The sequence below is a fragment of the Erinaceus europaeus genome, unplaced genomic scaffold (genome assembly GCF_950295315.1).
Source record: "Erinaceus europaeus unplaced genomic scaffold, mEriEur2.1 scaffold_556, whole genome shotgun sequence".
Taxonomy (NCBI): domain Eukaryota; kingdom Metazoa; phylum Chordata; class Mammalia; order Eulipotyphla; family Erinaceidae; genus Erinaceus; species Erinaceus europaeus.
In genome coordinates, this window is record NW_026648020.1 from 48,493 (window position 1) to 66,527 (window position 18,035).

The 18,035-nt window shown below is 38.1% G+C and overlaps 1 pseudogene; it reads right to left on the reverse strand.

Annotated features, from left to right (window-relative positions):
• Nucleotides 1-425: 425 nt before the first annotated feature.
• LOC103119131 (importin subunit alpha-8-like) lies at nucleotides 426-6,769 on the reverse strand (annotated as a pseudogene).
• Nucleotides 6,770-18,035: the final 11,266 nt, after the last annotated feature.

Sequence of the window (18,035 nt, forward strand, 5' to 3'; positions counted from 1 at the left end):
AAAATATAATGAGAGAAGAACTGTTTGATGAAGCCAGATGAAATGAGAAGAAATATTAACAGAATGAGAAAAAGAAACACACATTTTATGTGAGTGTGACTGAAAAAAATTGACCAACTAAAGACCTAAATATCCTGTCTCTTCAGTTTTTAGTACAGTTACTTTCTCCACCACGTTGGTCACTCATCTGGAGAACAGTTTTTGTGTGTGGATATTTTACGTTCACCTAAGAGTACTGGCAAACTTGATTCAAGGATGATTGCTTCAGATACTATAGGTAATGTGTATTGCTCCAAAGACTTGACCTTAATTATCCTAGAAAAAGTTTGCTCATCTTTTGTAAAAATCTAGACACTGTTTACTTACTCTCCTCAGAGAAGGTCTGGGATTATTATTTGTCTTTGTATATACCAATATAAAGTTACCTATTTCAAAGAAGGCGAGATTGGATCCACAGGATGAATGTCCCTACTAGCTCTGTAAATTATGAAATACAAATCTTCAAGATACTGTGATGTAGGAGCAAGTGAAGATATGAGAACAGCAGCAGCTATGGAGTTGCTGCAAGTCTAGAATGGGAAAACTGGCACTAAGACACACTATGAGAGAACAACCATCTGCTTTCTAATCCACAGATTCCATGTCCATTGTGAACACACACACACACACACACACACTCACACACACACAGTCACATATACAAACTTAACCACACAGATCTCTGTGCTCAGTTCCTCACTCGCTATCCAATAGAAGGAGAAATCTGGAAATTGATCCCTCTTACTTTAGCAGCAAAAGCAATACAGTATTTAAGAATAGAGATAACAAAGGAGCTAAAATACTTTTACACCAAAAATTGGGAGATACTCTTCAAGGAAATAGAGATACAAAGAAGTGGGAAAAAATACCCCATGTTCATGGATTGGAGGAATTAACATCATCAAACTCACCATCCCATTCATTCATACACAGATTAATTCCATCCTTATCAAGATGCTACCAATTTTCTTTAAAGGACTAGAACAACAAGGGCAGGCCTGCAAAAGTTGATCTGGAAACAGATAATACCTAGGGTTGCCCCAGCTATCTTGAGAATAAACAAGAGTGGAGGCATCAAACTATGACCTCAATTTACGCTACAGAGATACTGATACTGTAACCAAATTTAACACACAGACCAGCGAAACAGAAATGAAAGTCCAGAAATAGTTCTCATACCCATAGGCAACTAACGTTTGATGAGATGGCATAAAACAGTAAATGCAAAAAAAAGGAGAATCTCTTCAGCAAATGTTTCACATGGGTTCAAACATGCAGACTAATGAACCTCCCCACACACATATACCACACCATTCATGAGATTTTCAAAATCCATTTCAACTTACCCCATTGAAGGATGCTTCAGTGTTGTGGACTCCTTCACTTTTTCTGTCTTGTCTCTCTGCATCTCTGACTCTAAACTCTAAAATAAATCAATTTTGAGCATTAGTCACACAAAACTACTATGCCAAATGCATACTAGTTTTGTAATTTATTTTATTTATAGCTGTGTCTATCTTACAACATATTAGGTAAATAGTATTAAAGTAATATTAACTGTTATATAATATTCATGATATATTTCATTTACTTAGTACAATATCGAGATTTTCTCATGATTGCACAATAATTTAAAACCATTACAATTAATGTATCAGTATTCTTTAATCTCCTCCATTTTTCTCAATTATTATCCTAGGAAATTATCAGGTACTGCAAAATCTATAACGTAACTACTGACAGGATTCTCTGGAGAAATTATTATATTCACTAAAGAAACAAACACTTTCTTGTGTGTATTTATTTGAGTAGATAGTGTTTGAGGGTAGTGAAGTACGGGGGATGTGATGAGGGCGACTAGGTCTAAGTAGTAAATATCTGATCATACAATTTGCAGGCCTTCTCTAGGCCTTCCTACTTGATTATCACACTTAGTAGGTCTAAATCTAATCACAGAGGACTATTAAGTATTTTTACCTTGTGGTATATAATTACCCCTAATTTATGGATACTTGTATACATGAACCCAGTATCTAGGCCTGTATCTAGGGTCTGAAACTTTTTTTTTCCCTCCAGGGTTATTGCTGGGCTCCGTGCCTGCACCATGAATCCACTGCTCCTGGAGGCCATTTTTCCCCCTTTTGTTGCCCTTTTTGTTGTAGCCTCATTGTGGTTATTATTATTGCCATTGCTGATTTTGTTCGTTGTTGGATAGGACAGAGAGAAATGGAGAGAGGAGGGGAAGACAGAGAGGGGGAGAGAAAGATAGACACCTGCAGACCTGCCTCACCGCCTGTGAAGCGACTCCCCTGCAGGTGGGGAGCCGGGGGCTCAAACTGGGATCCTTAAGCTGGTCCTTGTGCTTTATGCCACATGCGCTTAACCCACTGTGCCACTGCCCGACCCCTGGGTCTGAAACTTTGTTAGAGAGTGCACCATCTGAAAATGGAACAAGGTAGTCCTGTGTGTTAGGAAAGGTCACACAAGATTATTGGAGTTGGAAAGTTGATGTCTCAGGCTTGGTATCAATTTTTAAATGTTATTTATTTATTTTTTAAATATTTATTTTATTTATTCCCTTTTGTTGCCCTTGCTGTTTTATTGTTGTAGTTATTGATGTGCCATTGTTGGACAAGACAGAGAGAAATGGAGAGAGGAGGGGAAGACAGAGAGGGAGAGAGAAAGACACCTGCAGACCTACTTCACAGGCCTGTGAAGCGACTCACCTGCTGATGGGAAGCCGGGGGCTCAAACCAGGATCCTTATGCTGGTCCTTGCAATTTGCACCTCCTGCACTTAACCCACTGCTCTACCGCCTGACTCACAATATTATTTATTTTATTTTGGCATTGCCGTAACCTCAATATGTGTGGCTTCATTGTTACTGGGCTGACATTTTCATTGTCTATATTTCAGAAAGAGAGAGAAATCAAAAGAGAGAGTCAGGAATAAAAGGAGAGACACCACAGCGCCTAAACATCTCTGGTGTTACATCACTGCCATATGGTGATGGGCTTGTATATGCCAAACTATCTTCTGATCCCTATTTCTTTCAGTCTATGCTAATAACGTAATATTTTTATTTGCTTGATGACAAAATTTTCTTTAGGATATAATCAGGGTTGTCTATGTTTTCTAAGATAGTTATTTCATTTTTTTCTTTCCATCTAACTATTATGCAAACAGCTATAGCAACACAGCCACATTTATCAGGATATGAACACAATTTTATTTTTACTAAAGTTCCACTATTATTCTTACAATTTAAAAAACGTTAAATGCTAGCTCAATAATAATGTTAAAAAACCTAATCAACTTGTTTATTTATTGCATTTGTTTCAGAATGAGTCTATTATTTCTATCCATCCTATTTTTACACAATAATGCTTACATTACACATCAAAATTTGTTATTTATTCCTTTTCCTTTTAAGAATAATGCATGTGGTTGAACTAAAGGACATTAAGGAAATCAATGTAATGTGTAAATATCTTATCTTTATAAAATTATAACAATCAATGTAGGTCAGATATATAGCACAACTGTAGTTCACTGGACTTGCATATCTGAGTTCCCAGAGATTCCAGGTACAATCCTCTGTACTCCTACTCACCAGAGATGAACAATATTTTACGCACTGTCTCTCTCTGTCTGTCTCAAAAACAAACAAGTGATTTTTGAAAGTACTGATTTCATGTTACTATATGCTATTTATAGCCAACACTCATTTACAAAGGGAAAAAAAAAACACCAAATGTGACTACTCTCATAAAACACAGAAATGCAAAGTGTTTATTTACTAGATTCCAAATTTACCAATCTCTAATTTTAAAAATGGTGCTAATTAAGAGTCTAAGCACATCTAAGTATTTTTGAAAAACTTATGATGCTGGTTACTAGGTAGAACTAATTTTTTCTAGAACCAAAGAAATTAACCATTGGATACTTACTTAGAAACAAAAGCAAAATATAAAAATTAGAAAGAAAATTCCTTTGACATATGTAAACAGCACTGTGGTATGCAAATTATCCTTGCTATATTCTAGCTGAATTATAAATGAAATTGAGTATCACAATATTACAGTAGCTTTGGCTGGATTCATTACTTCTTTGTTTACACTGAGTGAGCATTCTGTGTATATATATTTAAAGCTGCATATATTTGTACATATGACATAACCCAATTTATGTGTTTAGTTTTTCAGCTGTGTTTCCTATCATAATTATAAATAAAGTTTAATATTTAGCAAATTTGTTTAATAAATGTAAAAACAAAAATTCCCTAAAGCCACATTACTGTATAGCAATTACATTTCTGAATGTCAGCATTTATTTTGAAAAACTCCTAAAGAATCCATTAAGGAAATTTAAAATTCCCAAAGTTAATTAATATCTATAGTCTTATTTTTCCATATTTTCATAGTAGTAACCAAAAAACACATAAAAATCATTCCTAAATGTGCATCAAAGTGGTGGTGTCATTGGGGGGCAATGATACACTGTGTTCATATCACTTTGTATATGGCTTTCCTGGTAATACGTGTAGAGGGAAGACTTCAATGCTGTAGCTTAGAGAAAAAATTCAATTCTGCTTCTATGTAACACACAGTCCATCTATTTCAATGTAGAAAAAAAATCAAATTGTCATTGGAGGATAAAATTACCCTCCCCCTTTATTTGTTTGGATACAAGAGGTAGTTCAGTGACATAACATAGGACTTGTATATATAAAGTCCTAAGTCTGATCTAGGGCACTGCATGTCTCCCAGTGATGTGATCTCTTGCATTGATAAACACAGGTTTTAGAGAATATCTTCTTTTCATAATGGTATAGAATCTCAGCTTTCTTATCAGTATATCTTGACACTGGTCTAAGATGTAGGCATCATTTCTTGTGGACTGGTCCCTCAGACTTCTATTTAGAATCCAATGATGGAATAAAGGGGTAACAAAAGTGACTGGTTCATACTGATGTCTTTTGTCTATTTCTTAGAAATCTCAAGGTTCTGTTAATAAAAGACTATGTTAATGTTGCTAGTGCTTGTTAATTTATTGTAAGTTGCCTACTTTGTAAATCTCTATAATATAAAAGTCTATTCCCATATACCCTGATTAATATTCTCCTTGGCAGTGCATCAGGGTCCTTGTCCTGCTGTCTCCTATAAGCCAGACTATTTCACAACTTTGTGATACATTTTCATTCTAATATTCTCATTAAAACATTACATTTTGAACATTCAACCTCAATATCTTCTTTTCTTTTTTATTTTTACAGAGACAGAGGGTGTGTGTGTATCTGGGAGAAAGAGAGTACAGCACAACACTGAAACTTAAAAAAATATTTTATTTATTTATTTTCCTTTTTCTTGCCCTTGTTTTTTTCATTGTTGTGGTTATTATTACTGATGTTGTTGTTGCTGGATAGGACAGAGAGAACTGGTGAGAGTAGGGGAAGACAGACAAGGGGAGAGAAAGATAGACACCTACAGACCTGCATCACCACCTATGAAGTGATCACCCTGCAGGTGGGGAGCCAGGGGCTCAAACCATAGACAAACTGGATTAACTGGTCCATGGTGGCCCCAGAGGCTATGTTAGCTAACATCCAGACAGCCTCGTTATTGATGCTCAATTCTCCCATTTTGAGCAGCTCTACCAAGAGAGGCAGTATGTTACCAGAAAACAGTCCCCCATCCCCCATGGCCACGTCCCTTGTTCAGGGCCCAGCTTGCTCCCTTCTGGATGAAGGGCTTGGAGTGTGTCAGGAGCCAGGGCAGCACAATCAGCATACCATCAATGGTCTCTTGGGTCTGGTGGTCCATCCCTGTGATGATGTTCCCCACGGTTTGCAAAGAAGGAGTTGGGATGTTGAGTTCTGAACCTCTACCAGCCTGGGCAGGACCCCTGAGACCACCACTTGGCCTATGGACTCCTTACAGCTATCAGTGAGGTAGGACAGAGCCCCAGCAGGTATCCAAGGGGAACTCACTATCCTGTTGGTGCAGGAGGTGGAACAGGGCCGGCAGGATGTGTGTCACCGCTTGCCTGCTGGGGTATGGGTGCTTGTTTCAGCACAGGTTGGACTGGGTCCATGTACTGCTGCCCAGAAATGGGATTGGTGTGGTTGATGAGGTCAGGGCCAGCAGATGTGGGATAGCGCCCCTTGAGATGACAAGGTCTTTGAACTCTGAGCTGCCTTCTGCAATATTCCATAGAGCCCACAGGGCCTGCTCACACAGTCGTGTTGGGGGAAACTGCCACTCCACCACCACTTGGGTGTGCTTTGAGGTCCCCAATTGGATGCTGGACCCAGTCTGCCTCAAACCACAAATCGGTGAAACAAAAACCTGAGGAACTCCACCAGCCGGTTGATGATTCTTGAGGCCACAATCAGTTTCAGAGGAGGGTTCCTTTCCCAAGCCAGCATTGTCCTGGCCATCTGGGTGGCCTGTAGGCACAGGTCTGGATCGTGGATCGTGGATGGGAGGCATTCACACCACTGATTATTTCTGGCAGGGTGAAGCCGTCTTCTTTGGCAGGTTGCTCAGAAGCTGAGTTGAGGGGACATTAGGTGATGTTCCTTCTCTTCAAGGTTTGCTTGTCCCTTGTCAGTCTTGGCCTTCCGGAGCTCCAGACTGACTGCTATATGCTGGTGTCTCAATGCAGAAGCCTCTTTGCCAAGGTACTTGGATTTTCTTAGCCTCTCTTCTGGAGCCTCAGGAGTTGGCATGCTGACTGCAAGAAGTAAAACACCATGGTCTGGGAGGTGGTGCAGTGGATAAAGCAAGGGACTCTCAAGCATGAGGTCCAAGAATTTGATCCCCAGCAGCACATGTACCTGAGTGATGTCTGGTTCTTCCTCTCCTCTCCTCTCCTCTCCTCTCCTCTCCTCTCCTCTCCTCTCCTCTCCTCTCCTCTCCTCTCCTCTCCTCTCCTCTCCTCTCCTCTCCTCTCCTCTCCTCTCCTCTCCTCTCTCCCCTCCCCTCCCCTCCCCTCCCCTCCCCTGCTCTTCCTTTCTCTTTCTCTCTCTCTCTATCCCTCTCATTGATAAATAAAATATTTTTTTAAAAAAGAAGTAAACTACCTCTGTGTTCACAAGGCTGTCCACACATGGAAGGATGACCCAGCACCAGGCTTGGTTCAGAGAGACACAGCCAGGTGACCCTCCACTTTGGCATATAGATTATTTTTAAATGAGGTCAACTAAGACTCCACAGGTTCATGAGACACTTTTACCACTTCCTTAATTATGTAGATAGAAGCAATCTTTCTACGGCTAGCATGCATACATAGGATAGGGAAAAAATCTAGTAATTTGCATATGGCCCTGGGTCACAGCAAGGCACACCTGGTAGAGTGCACACTGTCATGTGCATGTGCCCACATTTGAGTTCCCACCACCACCTTCAAGAGCAGTCAACCAGGCTACAGGTGTCTCTCTTTTACTGTATTTCTCTCTTTTTCTGTCTTTCTCTTTTCCTATTTCTCTTAGCCTCTATCAGAAAAAGAAAAAAAAAAGTGTGTGTGTGGTAAGGGGGTGGCCACTGGAAAATCAGAGTTGACATGCAGGCAACAAGTCCCAGCAATAATCCTGGTGGGAAAACACATATGCAAGTTGATGGTCTTTAGCCTGCTAGTCACTCTCTCCTCATCGTATGAGTTCTGTTCTCTCATTTTGAATGACAAAACACCTAAATTACTGCTTGGTTTAGGATGGGTATGTAGACAGAGATAGACAGAAAGACAGACAGACATAAATAGTCTCATTTAACTTAATTGTATTTAGAGTGCATATCCATGTAGATTCTCCATAACTGATCTGTAACTGAATTTTGACTTTTCTCCTAGGAATCTAAATGTTAATCTGATTGCTTGACATACTCAAGAAGAATCCAAAGAGATAGGAGGTTTTTGACCTTCCACTCCAACATTGCCAGTACGATCTGTATTTAAGTGGGAGGAAAAGTTTCTATATACTTATATCCTTAAAATGAGTTATCATTAGTCATGATGCTGCAAAATGATATAACTTGTATCTCTCATTTGCATCTGCAAGATCAGCTTCTATTCATTACCCCTTCATTTCCCTGGAGTTCCTTCTTCTTTAGTCCAGTTAAGTAGCAGAGGCCTCTGGAGTGTCTGTTGAATCTGGGAAGGCTCTCTTTGTATCCTCTAGTCCTCAGTCCAACTCAGATGCTACCGTTACTCTAATTGCTACTTTCTATTTTAAGAAATATTTTTTTTCTCTCTTGAATTGCTGAGAATTTGTCATGCCAATTTTCCCCTTCCCAGAAATGTTCTGCTCTCTCTAATGAGTAAACAGGCGATGCCACCCACCCCCACACATCTATTTTCCCTTTTCTACCAATTCCCTTTCTGAAATCTTATATTCTAAATGACTTCTTTTTTGTAACCATGCATCTATCTTAGTCTAACACTTATGACACAGTATGATTATCGCCAAATAACTTGTCTTTTGGACACTGACTATGGAAAGCATGACTATCTTAATCATCATTATGCTGTCACTTCTAGTTCCACCCATTTTGTCCCAAAGAACACAGTATCTTCTTTTTTGATTGTAGAGTAGTATTCCATAGATTATATATCTTATAACTTCATTAGCCAGTTATGTTGATAGGCATCTAGACTGCTTCCACTCTCCAGCTATTGTGAACAACACAGCTATGAACATAAAGGTGCATATATCCCTTTGAGTAAGTGATTATATGTCCTTTGGATAAATGCCTCAAGAGTGGTATTTCTGGACCATGAGGTAATCCTACTTTTATTTATTTAAGAACTTTCCTTACAGTCTTCCAACCAAATACTTTTCTCATCAAGGACCTTGGTATATTTCTGTTGCCATCATACCTGCTCTCCCCAAAACGATCAGTGCTCTGATGTCATGAACTAGCAATTTTCTCTGCTATATTTCATTGCTAATATGCAGAGGGCAGAATAAGTAGTTAAAATTAAATGATCATCTAATTAAACCTGTGGTGACGCAGTATACCAGGGACCATGGATGGAAGTCCCCACACAGTGCTGATGTCATACTTGACAACAGAGTGTGCAGTGGTCTGTGTAGGCGCTTGGGGGAATTGTGGGCGGATCCAGGCTGTGCTGGTGTACGAAGAAAAGTACAGCCAGCCAGAACTCACTCTCTTTGGCTGTGGCTTCTTCTCCTGGACAGAAGCATCTCGGCGGAGGTGCACCAGACATCCATCCGCCATGGCTACTTCTCCTGGGAACTGAACACGTGTGACTCTGCCCAGCCTGTTAACTTTTAGACCGCTCTACAGTCATGAGCAACCTTTACCAGAGCTGATAATTGTTTATCTTATGGGACTAAACTTTTGATAACTATACTCAGCCTTTATGGACCTAGCATACTCTTAACCCTTGATGGTAAGTGTGGATTTTGCCTTTTACCTGTTTCACCCTAATAAACCTTGTATTGTTTAAGCCAGTCCCCAGCTCCCCACTGTGAATCCTTTTAGGAGCCACAGCAGCCCCCAACGCCCAACCCCTAAGCCTCTCCTTAAGTTAAACTACAACACAAACCAAACTTACTGAGTGACTGCACATGCTGGATTACAGTTACTTTTAAGTTATAGACATAAAGAGATTTATAGGCAATTAATTTGATCTGTCCTTACTGAAGTGCTGCTATGAAATAAGAACTTACATAAGGCATGATGCTAGAGGAGCAAGTGTAAATTCAATCTTTAGTAAAATCAAAGTTAAAATATTTGTGTGAGGATGAATACTTGAAAAAATAAAACTTCTTACAAAGCGGGAATAGAAGGTTGCTTTGGTGGTGGAATATAAGGAGGCCTAAATTACTTAAAGTTTGCAAGGAAGGGAAAACTGGAAACTAAAGAAGTTAGTTAATAAGTACTGGGCAAAATTATTTAAAGAACTGTTGAAAATGTAGAAACAATAGTGAACAGATGACTGGGCATGATGTATTTTGATAACTTATTGGTGAAGCACAGTTTATTATTTAGAATGTATGAATTTAAAGCATGAATATTTTAAGATCTAGGCATGTCTACAGTAAGTTTCTAGGTAATACTTAATGGCCAAAAATTAACTTTATCTTGTGCTCAGTCATGTTTTAGCTCTGGTTATCCAGCTTTCATTAGTGAAGTCCTACTTCTTGTGCACTGGTATTTGCTGATGGAAAAAAGTTACATATGGCATTGACTTTTCTTCATGTAAATTCTAATTGCTTACTCCCTGCATCAGTTGATATAATTATTAATGATTTCTTGTTACTTTTCTTCAAGTAATGATCTGTGATTTGTTTCTCTGATGAGTTCAAGATAATGTTCCTTAAGATAAAAATACTAAAGTAGTTACGCTCACTATTATTAGACTGTGGGTTTTGATGGAAAAATAAAATATCTCAGGATTTACACAATATACAAAAGTAACTGGCAAATTTTTACTACTGCTTTATGTGGTAAGTAGTTGCATTTTTTTTTCTTCTCCTTCTTTACTTGTAATATAGTTTAAGTCATTGTCCATGCCCTTTATGAGGTCGGTTACTAGTGTAATGTTCTTCTCAACATATCAACTATTTCCTCAGTAAGTCAGAATAGTTTGATATTATGAGATACTCAGATATTGGAAACCAGTCAGTGGCGCACCCAGTTGAGCGCACATTATAATGTGCAAGGACCTGGGTTCGAGCTCCGATTCCCCACCTGCGGGGGGGGGGGGGGAAGCTTTAAAGCTTTGTTATTGGTGAAGCAGTGCCATAGATGTCTCTGTATCTTCCTCTTTATCTCCCCTGTCCTCTTTATTATGTGCTATCTCTATTCAATCAATAAAGATTAAAAAACAAACAAACAAAAAAGATACCCAGATATTTAGAGAATGTCATTTCAGGAGCCAGGTGGTGATATACCTGGTTAAGTGCACACATTACAGTACACAGGACCCAGGTTCAAGCCCCTGGTCCCCACCTGCAGGAGAAAGTTTTACAAGTGGTGATGCAGGGCTTCGGGTTATCACTCTCTCTCTTCCTCTCTATCTCACGTTCCCTTCTCAATTTCCCTCTGTCTATATCCAATAATAAAAATAAAATACAATAAAAAAGATTTTTTAAAAAAAGAAATCTTCATCCCTCATCCACTAGCTAATTGATAATTTTCTCAAGTAGTGTACTGATCACCAATTCCCATCTAGCCGTCTTACTCTCTCCCCTTTATAGTCTTTGGATCTCCTGTGACAGACCTTTAGAGTCATATGTTGATTAGATGATAGGAAGGATCAAAGTAGAATTTAGAAAATTTACACATAGTCTAAGATTAATCATGTATTTTACTACATAACTCTAAGGACTGATAAAAACTCTATTGCACGGGCTGGGCAGTAGCACAGCTGATGAAGTGTGCATAGTAGGAAGCAAAAGGATCCTTGTAAGGATCCCACATCCAGCCCCTCTCTCCCCACCTGCAGGGGGGTCACTTCACAAGCAGTGAAGCAGTCTGCAGGTGTCTTTCTCTCCCCCTCTCTCTGTCTTTCCCTCACTTCTCAATTTTCATCTGTCCTGCCCAAAAAATCAGAAAAAAAAAAAGGGACACAGAAGCAGTGGATTAATAGTATAGATACCAAGCCCCAGAGATAACCCTGGAGGCCAAAAAAAATTCTCTTTTTCAAAATCTTGATGGAAATTTGAAGGAATCCAGTAAGATAAGTCAGAAAAATGACAAATACCAGGAGAACTCACTCACAGTGGGGCATAAGAAATAAAGAAAGGGAAAACTAGATTTTTTTCTAGTTATAAAAATGTCTTATTTTATCTTATTCATTTATGTATTTATTTAAATTTTTATTATTTTATTTTTTGGATAGAGACAGAGAGAAATACAGAGGGAAGAGGAGATAGAGAGAGGGAGAGAGGAAAAAAGAGAGAGACACCTGCAGCCCTGCTTCACCACTCATAAAGCTTTCACCCTGCAGGTAGGGCCCCAGGGCGTTGAACCTGGATCCTTGAACATTGGAACATGCACTCAGTCAGGTGTGCCACCTGATTTATTTATTTATTATTTATTTATTTATTTTCCCTTTAGTTACCCTTGTTATTTTATTGTTGTAGTTATTATTGTTGTTGTTATTGATGTCATTGTTGTTGGACAGGACAGAGAGAAATGGAGAGAGGAGGGGAAGACAGAGAGGAGGAGAGAAAGATGGACACCTGCAGACCTGCTTCACCGCCTGTGAAGCGACTCCCCTGCAGGTGAGGAGCTGGGGGCTAGAACCAGGATCTTTAAGCTGGTCCTTGCGATTTGCGCCACACGCGTTTAACCCGCTGCCTTTATTTATTTATTTATTTTGGATGGAGACAAAGAGGAATTGAGTGGGAATGGAAACTGTAGATATACTTATAGTACTTTTGTCAAGTTTTCCCACTGCGGATGGGAACCTGAGGCTTAAAGGGGATACTCACGCACTGTAATGTGTACATTCTACCAGAAGTATCGCCTCTCAGCACCTAAAAGAGGGTACTAACTATGCTCTCAGTTGAGGTGCTCAATTTACTTTGTATCTTCTCCCCCCCCCCCCATATAGGGGGAGGTTAATGGTTTACAGGACTGCTGTTGATCTCTGGACAGATCTTAACTATGAAGTTACTATAGATAATAAATATTTCAGCGGTAAATATTTCATTTATTCTATTTAAAGAAGCTTTCTGACCATGTGAATGGAGCACGTGAAGAACCTGAATATGTGGGTTCTACATAGTTGAAGTTCCTGCACCTCTTTTCCTAAAATCATTATTATGACTCAGCATAAAAAGAATTAAAATATTCAAAGCCATTTTTGGCCAAAAGTAGCATGAGGTCTCTATAAATTTTATTTTATTTTTATTAAAACTACCCCTTATTTTATTTTTCATTTATTTATTGGGGGATTAATGGTTTATAGTCAACAGTAAAATACGATAGTTTCTACATGTGTAACATTTCTGCATAGCAAGACAACCCCCACTAGGTCCTCCTCTGCCATCATGTTTCAGGACCTGAATCCTTCTCCCCACCCCAGAGTCTTTTACTTTGATGCAATACACCAAATCTCTATAAATTGTACATACTGAATTGTATCTTCTTTTAGCCTAACCAAAAATATTGAGGAAACTTTATTAGACAAAAATAGCTTTCATGTATCTTTAGAGACAATCCCTTTTCTATTTTAACTTCTTTGAAAGATTATCTAGGACACAAACCTTAATATTTGTAGGATTCTTGTGCAGCAGAGTGGATGTTTGCAAAGCATGGAATGATTTATAGAATAATTTTTGTATGTTTTTAAATATTTTCAAGAAACTGATTCTTTTCTCATCTTTTGGCATTTTGTTTACCCCAAGAAAACATTTTCCTGACAACTTCTCAGGTTTAACCTACGACCAAAAAACATTTCTATTATGTACCAGTAACATTTCTTGAATATATTGAAATGTACTTTCCCATTCAAAATACCGTGGAAAATTCCCTATACAATTATAGACATTTTAAGGATAACAAACCTTAATTGAATAAAACATAGGAGACTTGGAATATATCACATATTATAATGCACATGCATAAACAATGAGTTCATTTACATCTAAAATACTAATAAGTAAGTTTTAGAAGCCACAAGAGGATTTGTAAAGGTTGGGATTACATAGTCATTCTGTGTACAAATTGGAGTCATATATTGAATAAATGATACGAAATATCTAAGTTTACAAAAGGTACACTGTATCGGTATTTTCCTATTTATAACTTCTTGTGATTACAACAGTTGAATGACTCCACTACATGATCAGGACCCTCATGATACGGAATGTTTTCTTGTATGGTTTCTCTATTTCAGTGCCTTTAAAAATGAAAAACTTTATCTCTCTTGACTTCTATTATCCAGACCAATTTCAAAGCACATCTTACTTCTGCTGAAACAATGTAGTTTACTAGTCCCTTTATTTTAAGCCACGCTATACTTGGATTTCTGATGAAAAAATCTTAACTCTGTGACATATTTTTCATGTTGTATATAGCCCTAAATTATTCTCTGTATAATACAACATGAAAATCATAAGGGGAAAATGCCAAATATTCTAGTACTAATATTAATATGAAATACTGCAACAAATTTACATTTATATCTTCCTATTTTGGACAAATCTAACATATTTTTCATACTACTCTTATTGCTAGTAATAATCAGAGAAACTCCATCAGTCCCAAGTTATGGACACTGACAGGAAGGCTTCCATGCAGTAGGTTGAACATTATATACCTTTTGAGTTTCTTTGACTAATCTGCTAGGATTATTGTTGTTGTTGTTGTTATTGTTGTTGTTGTTATTACCTCCAGGGTTATCGCTGGGGCTCGGTGCCTGCACTACAAATCCACTGCTCCTGGAAGGTAATTTTTCCTCCATTTTTGTTGCCCTTGTTGTTTTTATTATCGTTGCTGCACAGGGCAGATAGAAATCAAGAGAGTGGGAGAGAAACATAGACACTTGCAGACCAGCTTCACCACTTGTGAAGCAACCTTCCTGCAGGTGGGGAGCCAGGGGCACGAACAGGGATCCCAATGGTGGTCTGTGCACTTGACTCCATGTGTGCTTAACTTGCTGCGCTACCACGCAGTCCCCCAGGGTTATTTTCTACTTTGTTTTATTTTATTATATTGCAGTCTCATAGCTTCAGGCATGTGCAATCCAAAAGCTAAACAGCCTTACAAAGAGATTTTACACGCCCCCCCCCCTTTTTTTTAAATTTCAGATAAAGAGAAAAGAGAGGAAGAGGTATAAGCAGTATTACCTTACTAATCATACAACTTCCCTGGCGCCGAACCCGTTGCCCTCCTTTAGTGCCTGGACACAAACCTCAGGCTTTTCCTAGGTCAGGTTAAAGGCAGCTATCTCCTGGACCCACTTCCTAAAACAATTTAGAATTAGTTTTGGCACTCTTATACTTGACAGACTTCAGGATTGCATTTTGAGAAAGCAAATAAATGATGAATCAGAGAGATGATCTAGCTAAGATATCCATATCCACATGACATGAAGTATTTTGTCATCAACATGCCAGCTTCTTTCCTAAGTTGTGGTGTATTTTCTATATGTGTAGGATATTAAGATATTTCTTTCATATACAGTAACATACTTTTATAAAGTTGGAAAAAACAGAATGCAAAACTCTTAACTTTTCATATTCCGACAGTTTCAAATGTCAAGGTAAACTAAATCTGAAAAAAGTTTGCATCAAAGTTGAAATCTGATTAATAAGGTTCATGGCAAATTATAGAGGCAGAGAAGGTGTTTTATTCTAACAAAGTATACTATTGATGATTGAGATTAAATTTTGCAGGGTTTTGCATTTTCTCTTTTCCCAACTTTATAAATCAACATGTTGACTTTCTGTTTCCCGTTAGTCACTAACACTTTTGATTGACAAGTTTTTTCAACATTTGTCATTTAGTATAAAGCACATTAATCACAGAATTAACAAGTGACTTTGATTTTGTATTTATTCTCAAATATGATTATGAAATATTAGTATTAAACATGTTTTGATCATCTATATAGATTACAAAACTACTTGGATTAAAAAAGTGAATAAAAAAGAAATCTGATATTTGACTCTACTGACAATGTGTCATTTTCATTACACTACTGCTTCTTAATATATGAAGACTAAAGCCTTAAAAGTATGACTAGCTATTTTATTAAAAATTATGTATATATGTACACCCAGGACTATGAAAGGACAAGGGATATGACGATCAAATCACGAAATGGTTTCACTGGATATCATTCAAGGAAAGAACATGATGTTAAGATCTCAAGTAGAATGTTCAAACTTGTTTCCATGAAATACTGACAAAATGTTATTTATTAATTTTATGAACTGTTTTGGGCTTTTAAAAGATAAACTAAAATATCATTTGTAAAACTAATAATATTTATATGAGACTGGATGATTTAGTGTATAGAGATACCATGTAGGAAGAACATCCAGGTAAGAGGAAAATGCCATTGTCAATGCTTCTGTGCTACAAACAGACATTGTAAACTCCAAATAAACAAAGGCAGCTAAAAATTCTGAGATAACTTTGACATTTGTTCTTTCCTAGATATATTTTATTATGATCAAAGTAATTGAATCACCTAAATATGTTTAAAAACATGATTTTACTTACAATGAAATAATAGGGAATCCTGCATATCATCAAGTAAATATAATCATGGCACTTTCTTAGAAATATGGAGTTTGAGGAATCTCCAATAATCTAATTGCCAACTAACACTAGTCAAGATATCATGTAAAAATAAGATATTCTGTTATTATATCTCAAAGGCTTTCCAAAATGCTTAATGTTGTGTAAACATAGCTAAGCATGTTTAATATGATGCTATAACACCTTCTCTTATATATAAACATCCAGTATTGAGTTTATAATTATAAGAAATGCCAAATGAAAATACTGACCTTTGCAAAGCTCAATCATTATAATGACTCAATCTCAATACTGAAATAAGCAGGGAAAAAAATACTGGCAAAAGCAATTTATCTAAAGATCCTTATTTTGTCTAAGCTTATGCATTGAAATGGCAACTGTCTAAGCCTGAATTCTCTTTGCAAAAATATAGTTGCTTGAAACACAAAATTATCACTGCCCTTAAAATGTATTTTTTCTTATTTAATACTAAAATATAAACAGGGACTAAAGGTTTTTGATCAGACTCAAAAGTATCATTATTATTATTATTATTTTTTACTCCAGGGTCAATGCTGGGCCTTGGTGCCTGCACTATGAATCCACTGCTCCTGGAGGCCACCCCCCCATTTTTGTTGTCCTTGTTGTTCTTGTTGTTTCTTTTGTTGTTGTGAAATAGGGTAGAGAGATTGAAGGGGAAGACAGGGGGAGAGAGAGAAAGACACCTGAAAGACACCTGCAGACCTGCTTCACTGCCTGTGAGGCAACCCTCATGCAGGTGGGTAGCCAGGGGCTCGAACTGGGGTCCTTGTGCATATCTTTGAGCTTTGTACTATGTGGGCCTAACCTGGTGCACTACCACCTGCCTCCCCCAAAGTATTTTTTTTTCTTTTTCTTTTTTCCTCCAGGGTTATTGCTGAGCTCGGAGCCTGCACCATGAATCCACCGCTCCTGGAGGCCATTTTTCCCCCTTTTGTTGCCCTTGTTGTTGTAGCCTCGTTGTGGTTATTATTATTGCCATTGTTGATGTTGTTCGTTGTTGGATAGGACAGAGAGAAATGGAGAGAGGAGGGGAAGACAGAGAGGGGGAGAGAAAGATAGACACCTGCAGACCTGCTTCACCGCCTGTGAAGCGACTCCCCTGAAAGTGGGGTTCCGCGGGCTCGAACCGGGATCCCTACGCAGGTCCTTGCACTGTGCGCCACATACGCTTAACCCACTGCGCCACCGCCCGACCCCCACCAAAAGTATTTTAACATTGCATCATATATTCTTCATGAAATCAAGGGTAGATGAAAGGAAAGAGATGAATGATTTATTCCTCTAAGTGCATGCATGTATGACTATGAATATACATACAAAAAGACCTGGAACCCTTGGATAGGGCCCACTTTCCCGTATGCATCTCCCAATCCAAACCAAATAATATCACAACCTAACCAAAGCAACGATTGCCACCTCAACATGCTTCACCTCAGACTGTGTCCAGAGACTTCACGTGTGGAATGACAACCCTTCAACTTCATTACTCGGGTGAGACCATTCCTTTCATAGTACACTCTAATTTCATCTCAGGTGGGTCACTTTCTAACAAAGTCCCATAACCTAGATATACACCAGTTTCTGTGAGAGAGAGCTTATGTGCACACGTATCCATAAACTACTGCAAAATATATACCTGAAAGCAGAAGTACACTAGAGTTTGCAGTGAGTACCTCCCTAACACTTCCTCTCCACTATTCCAAGCTTGGGATCCATGATTGCACAACAAAT